The sequence below is a fragment of the Zootoca vivipara genome, chromosome 11, assembly GCF_965207765.1.
Source record: "Zootoca vivipara chromosome 11, rZooViv2.hap1.1, whole genome shotgun sequence".
In the NCBI taxonomy this organism is placed as follows: domain Eukaryota; kingdom Metazoa; phylum Chordata; class Lepidosauria; order Squamata; family Lacertidae; genus Zootoca; species Zootoca vivipara.
Genome location: NC_142594.1, coordinates 26,740,749 through 26,748,561, shown reverse-complemented (window position 1 = coordinate 26,748,561; position 7,813 = coordinate 26,740,749).

Here is a 7,813-nt window from a genome sequence, read left to right as displayed (position 1 = left end):
AACTCCCATGATCCCTAGCTAAGAGGACCAGCGGTCAGGGATGATGGGAATTGTAGTCCAAAACATCTAGAGGGCTGAAGTTTGGGGATGCCTTAACTGTGCAGGCCACGATCATACAGATGCTGCTGCTCTCCTTCTGAAAATATATCTTACCTCACCTATGTCAGTCCCAACCTTGCCTCCTCTTAAAGACTGCGGCTTTTGTTGTTGTTTAGTCATTTAGTCGTGTCCGACTCTTCATGACCCCATGGACCAGAGCACGCCAGGCACTCCTGTCTTCCACTGCCTCCCGCAGTTTGGTCAGACTCATGTTGGTAGCTTCGAAAACACTGTCCAACCATCTCGTCCTCTGTCGTCCCCTTCTCCTAGTGCCCTCAATCTTTCCCAACATCAGGGTCTTTTCCAGGGAGTCTTCTCTTCTCATGAGGTGGCCATAGTATTGGAGCCTCAGCTTCAGGATCTGTCCTTCCAGTGAGCACTCAGGGCTGATTTCCTTCAGAATGGATAGGTTTGATCTTCTTGCAGTCCATGGGACTCTCAAGAGTCTCCTCCAGCACCATAATTCAAAAGCATCAATTCTTTGGCGATCAGCCTTCTTTCAGCTCTCTCTTCCGTACATACTACTAGGAAAACCATAGTTTCAACTATACGGACCTTTGTTGGCAAGGTGATGTCTCTGCTTTTTAAAATGCTGTCTAGGTTTATTATTGCTTTTTTCCCAAGAAGCAGGTGTCTTCTAATTTCGTGACTGCTGTCACCATCTGCAGTGATCATGGAACCCAAGAAAGCAAATATTTCTGTGGCTTACGCCTAATTATTGCACAATAGCCAGGCCCCCTAAATGGAAGGCCTACTTCCATATAAATAGTAAAGATGGACACCCAGCTGTGACCCATCGGTTCTGCTTAACTTTCACTAACTCTGGGCTCCTCCGTCACCTATATCTTCTGACAAAGATGACCGAGGAGAGGCTTTTGAGGAGAGGCCTAATGGCCTTACTTCGCCGCTTCCTTTCTGGTCAATACTGCACAGGTTGAGGATTTATATCCTCCACTTCATTATTAGTTCTGCTATATTTTATTGGGGGGGGGGAGAGTACTGGTAAGTATGGCCCATTTTGGATATAGCCAGAAATACATTTCGAACTCAGCTTGAGATTTATACCAAAATTCTTCTCAGTGAGTTCTTAGGAGAGATGCTTGAAGAATGCCATCTAGTGGCTACAAGGAATGTAGGACCAAATACTTTTTTTGTTTCATCTGCTAGATACTGTACCATATGCTTGCGAGACTACTACTATTTATGACCTGCCATATACTTTTAAATCCTATTAATGACACACAGCACACACAGGTATAGATAAATATGCACACAAACGTAAGCATTTCCTTATGTACTTACTTATTTAAAATATTTCTAACCCTTCCTTATTGCTAGCAATCCCAGGTGTGGTACAATAAACCAATTTAAAATCAATAATTACATCCAGCCAATAATAACATAAAATCAACAGTTGCCCAGCGGGAAGGATGTTTAAGGCTGATATTACTTGTAATCTGTCTTGGAAGGATTTGTATCCTGAAAGATGGGATTAAATAACTGACATGAATAAATGAATGAATGAATGTCCAATAAGAAATTAGTAAACAGCAGACAGTACATAAATACTGTGTTTTCAAACTTGGCCTAGAACAAACACCTCACAAATGACTTGCCTGCATAAGTGAGTCTTCAGCTGGTGACACAACCCAAAAAGAGATGGTGGCAGCTGTATTTGAAAAGGGAGGGCATTCCACATACAGGATGCTACCCCCAAAAAAGGTTCACTCCCATCCCCCCCTATCAGATATCAATGGCAAAAAGATGTTTCCAAATTTATCTGGCAAGGGAAGAAACCAAGGATTAAGTATAAACTATTAACGGATACCAAAGAAAGAGGTGGCTTCTCTCTGCCGGATTTGAAATTATATTATGATGCGTCATGTCTCTGCTGGCTACGGGAGTGGACAACCTTAAAAATACAAATATCTTAGACCTTGAGGGTTATGATAATAGATTTGGTTGGCATGCATATTTATGGTATGAGAAGACCAAAGTGCATAAAGGGTTTTTGAATCACTTGGTAAGAAAAGCAATTTATGGTGTATGGGAAAAATATAAAAACCTGTTAGAGGAGAAGACATCATGGTGGCTTTCCCCAGTGGAAGTGATATCCTTGAAAAAGACTAATGCAAAAAGTGAATGGGCAACCTATAATGGGCAATGGGGTAACAAGAAGGGCCTCTCCTGGCAATCTTAACACATTTTGTTGTTGTTGTTTAGTCGTTTAGTCGTGTCCGACTCTTCGTGACCCCATGGACCATAGCACGCCAGGCACTCCTGTCTTGCACTGCCTCCCGCAGTTTGGTCAAACTCATGTTCGTAGCTTCAAGAACACTGTCCAACCATCTTGTCCTCTGTCGTCCCCTTCTCCTAGTGCCCTCAATCTTTCCCAACATCAGGGTCTTTTCCAAGGATTCTTCTCTTCTCATGAGGTGGCCAAAGTATTGGAGCCTCAGCTTCACGATCTGTCCTTCCAGGGAGCACTCAGGGCTGATTTCCTTAAGAATGGATAGGTTTGATCTTCTTGCAGTCCATGGGACTCTCAAGAGTCTCCTCCAGCACCATAATTCAAAAGCATCAATTCTTCGGCGATCAGCCTTCTTTATGGTCCAGCTCTCACTTCCATACATCACTACTGGGAAAACCATAGCTTTAACTATGCGGACCTTTGTAGGCAAGGTGATGTCTCTGCTTTTTAAGATGCTGTCTAGGTTTGTCATTGCTTTTCTCCCAAGAAGCAGGTGCCTTTTAATTTCGTGACTGCTGTCACCATCTGCAGTGATCAAGGAGCCCAAGAAAGTAAAATCTCTCACTGCCTCCATTTCTTCCCCTTCTATTTGCCAGGAGGTGATGGGACCAGTGGCCATGATCTTGGTTTTTTTTGATGTTGAGCTTCAGACCATATTTTGCACTCTCCTCTTTCACCCTCATTAAAAGGTTCTTTAATTCCTCCTCGCTTTCTGCCATCAAGGTTGTGTCATCTGCATATCTGAGGTTGTTGATATTTCTTCCGGCAATCTTAATTCCGGCTTGGGATTCATCTAGTCCAGCCTTTCGCATGATGAATTCTGCATATAAGTTAAATAAGCAGGGAGACAATATACAACCTTGTCGTACTCCTTTCCCAATTTTGAACCAATCAGTTGTTCCATATCCAGTTCTAACTGTAGCTTCTTGTCCCACATAGAGATTTCTCAGGAGACAGATGAGGTGATCAGGCACTCCCATTTCTTTAAGAACTTGCCAAAGTTTGCTGTGGTCGACACAGTCAAAGGCTTTTGCATAGTCAATGAAGCAGAAGTAGACATTTTTCTGGAACTCTCTAGCTTTCTCCATAATCCAGCGCATGTTTGCTATTTGGTCTCTGGTTCCTCTGCCCTTTCGAAATCCAGCTTGCACTTCTGAGAGTTCTCGGTCCACATACTGCCTAAGCCTGCCTTGTAGAATTTTAAGCATAACCTTGCTAGCGTGTGAAATGAGCACAATTGTGCGGTAGTTGGAGCATTCTTTGGCACTGCCCTTCTTTGGAATTGGGATGTAGACTGATCTTCTCCAATCCTCTGGCCATTGCTGAGTTTTCCAAACTTGCTGGCATATTGGGTGTAGCACCTTAACAGCATCATCTTTTAAAATTTTAAATAGTTCAGCTGGAATATCATCACTTCCACTGGCCTTGTTATTAGCAGTGCTTTCTAAGGCCCATTTGACTTCACTCTCCAAGATGTCTGGCTCTCCTGGCAATCTTAACACATGTGTGGGTTAATTCAGAGGAAATGCTCCTCAATATTTAAGTCCCAAGTGCTGCACAGGACTTTATAGGTCATCTTCTGCACCTTGAATTTCACCTAGCTGCATACTGGCAGCCAGTCTTCCAGGATCCTATAAGCCTAGGTTCCTAGAGAAGATGGCCTCTATCATCTGTATTAGCTGAAGCTTCCCACACAGTGCATCACAGTAATTTACTTGATCAAGCATTCAAATATGAATTTTCTTATGGAATTTTTGTTTCCTGATAAATACAGAACCATAAACAGGCCCAGCCCTACCACTGGGTAGAGTGAGGTACCTGCCTCAGGCATCAGATTTGGAGAGGGGGCACCAGGGAGCATCAGCAACGTGTTAGAGAACAAAGCGATGTGTGCCCCACAGCCTGCCCTGCATCTCCTAAGCTTCTCTCAGAAATGCTGTCTTGTTGACAGCACTGAAGTAAAGCTCAACTGCCAGACCAATTGGCTGAAATCGCTTCATGCCACAAAATCTCTTGGGCATCAGTCTTGCTTACATGGGTGTACCCAGCGTGGGGCAGGGGGGTGCAGCTGCCCCTCCCTAGAGAAACAAAAAAGGGGGGGAAGCTCCCACGCAGCAAAAAAAAAAAACAGCCGGCAGCGGAGAGCGGAATTGCAGTGTTCATCCTCAGTGTGGACCATTCCCTGGGACAGGGAAGGATTGCTGGGTCACCTCTGTTGGTTTTTGCATCGTAAAGGTTCCCTCTAACTCCCTTTCTAGCCAGCAGCTAAATCACTCTAATCCTAGTTTCTTTGTTCCCTGATCGCCATGCAGTCCTGTGTTGGGCTGAACTGCTGCTTAAGGGCTTGGCAGTTTGTAGCCAGCAGCTAAATTACCCTAATCCTACCCTACCCTACCCCCTCTTTGTGCATAGCCTCGGGCCCCTTTTATCAGATTTGTTTTGGCAATTGCTCTTTCACCATATGAGAAAGCTGCATATTAGTGCGGTACAGGGGGTTGGACTAGATGACCCCCAGGGTCCCATCCAAACTTTGAGGTACTATTCCTGAGTTTGTAGCCAGCAGCTAAATTACCCTAATCCTACCCTACCCTACCCCCTCTTTGTGCATAGCCTCGGGGCCCTTTTATCAGATTTGTTTTGGCAATTGCTCTTTCACCATATGAGAAAGCTGCATATTAGTGCGGTACAGGGGGTTGGACTAGATGACCCCCAGGGTCCCATCCAAACTTTGAGGTACTATTCCTGGGTTGACAGGATAATAGTGCTGATAACCCCTATGATGCAGGTTCAATCCCCGTTTGGGCAAGCTGCATATTATTGGTTGGCAAAATAGTAGTGCTGATAAAGCCAAATTTTTGCAGGCCCAATCCCCATATGGGATAGGTGCATGTTCTTGCATTACAGGGGGAGGGACTAGATGACCACCAGGAGCAGATGTAGCTTGAGGGTCGCTTAACACCATAATCTTCAACATTTTCTGAGGGAAAGAGGGGCACCCTACCATACTCTCTTCCAGTGAGAGTACTCCTTAATTTTCCTACATCTTTAAAAGATGTGGTTATTGAATTCAGTTTTGTTCCCGGGTGAAGAGTTTGTGTAGCACAGTAGTCTGCTTTAACCAGTGTACATGGTGGCAGGACTGTATATGCATTACTATACCACACAACTGCCGGTTTGTTTAGTCCAGGTACGTAAAAAGGCCGCACCAAACAAACCTCAATATCTTCTTCAAACCCAAGAAAAATGATACTAGTATAAGACATGTAATTAGAATAGAAATTTTAAAAAATTCAAGCAAATAATTGTAATAACTACCATATAACTACCGTAATAAAACACTGCTATAATTATATATAATAAAATGTTGGTTTCATTCGCCTTTTCCGTGCTGAAATGTCACAACCTGGACGACCATGGCTTGCCCGCCCCCCTAGATTTGTTCCTGGGTATGCCCATGCTTGCTTATTAACTTAGCTCTGCTTAGGGACTAGGAATTTTTTGTGAACCAGCTCATGAAACAGATTCACAGTGAAATGCTAAAGAGGAATGTGCTTAACCTGGCATTTTCTGTTTCCCAACAAGGGTTAGCGAGAATAAGGTCTCAAATGCAAAGAATATGTAATAACCACTTATGTTGAGCTGTTGACAGAGAAGGGGTGCTTTATGCCAGTTTTCAAGTTTGATGAAACTGGGTGGCATTATTTTTCTGTTGGGAGCAGGAGGGGAAGTTAAATTATTATATTGCCTTGAGGTACTGAGAGTCATAAGTGATATGAAAGTGGCAAAACATCAAGAACACACATTCAGCAGGATTCCAGAAGGTGAGTCAGGAACCAGGAGTTGTGGGTCAAGCAATTACTCAGGCCCAGTGGCCTGAGAACAAAATTAAGATATAGGTCTGAGAGACAAGCCAGAAATCAGGACTGATAAGCAAATCAGGACCAAAAGACAAAGCAGGAGGCAGAAGAAAGCCAGTCATCAGGACTGGAGGATACAGGAACATCCCAGAGCTCAGGAAAACCTTGTTGCAAGGCTCAGTTGGAACAGGAAGCCCTGCTATTACTCCTTCCTATCCAGAAGATCCCATGACTAGCCAGAGTGAGCAGAGTCAGTCTCAGGCCTGAGGGTACTATGCTGACATTGCTTCAGGAGGTGGCATGATGCCCTCCCTTGCCTGAGCTCCCTTCCTTCTTCTGCATTTCCTCAAGGCACATACAGTTTTCTTAAGTAGCCATAGGGAAGGTTAGGGATGGGCAGCCTCAAAATTTCTCTCAGGCCATTGATGGCTCCTTCAGAAGTTGATCATATGTGCAGGGCCGGTGTGTCCATAAAGGCGGACTAGGCCACTGCCTAGAGCACCAGAATGGCAACCCACGCTATGCCTCTGTTCTGAATGTTGCTCCGTCTGCTATTTCATATATAATGAAAGTGTAATATCTGAATCTGAGCAAGTTAGCTATTATACAAAATAAAGTAGACCCTATCCCTATAACGTGTACAAGTGGTTTCAAAGATGAAGGGCCAAAATGATATTAGTTTTGATGAGCTATAAGGTGAGCTAGTCTTTAGTGTGACTAGCTAAGCAGTGATCCAGGCTGAAAATAGAAACACATTCACTACGCACCCAAGTTTCAGCAAGCATCTTAATGTCGTCAAAAAAGTCTTCAAAGTCAAAGCCTAAGGCATCTGCTCCCAGAGGCCTAAAGCAAGCATCTTCCCTATTTAGAAGTCTGCTGTTCAGTGATTAATCCTGCTGTTGGAAATGTTAGTGGTGACGTAATTTTCCTATAAGAAATGAAAACGTTATTTCTATTCTTTTCTTTTATCATTTGATCTTTCCCCATAGAGTTCTAAAGTGAGAGTTTTGGCACATTTTAGTCTAAATATATTTTTTTCCTTCATGTGTGAGACCTATACCCTGTTTTTATGTGTAGTTGTGCTTCAAAGTCACATATGTTCTTCCTTGGTATATGGGACAACCATGTCACTCCAATTACCTAATGTAGTTTTAGTAACTAAAAAAAACAAAGAAAGATGATACACTGATAAAAGTGCTATGGTTTATATACTTAAAAGAAAACTATGCTGATAAAACAGAGGCCCCACGGATACTAAATCCCCATGAAAACTAAATTTCTACGACACTATTTTTAGCTCCATTGATCTTTCATTTCACAGAGGTACAGACAAGGGCTACATTCATACCACCGTACATTTAAAGTATTGTTACCACTTTAAGCAACCATAAGGTAAAGGTAAAGGGACCCCTGACAATTAAGTCCAGTCACGAACAACTCTGGGGTTGCGGTGCTCATCTCGCTTTACAGGCCGAGGGAGCCAGCGTTTGTCTGCTCCGCAGACAGTTTTTCTGGGTCTTGTGGCCAGCATGACTAAGCTGCTTCTGGCACAACGGAACACCGACACCAGAGCAGCACACGGAAATGCTGTTTACCTTCCCACCTA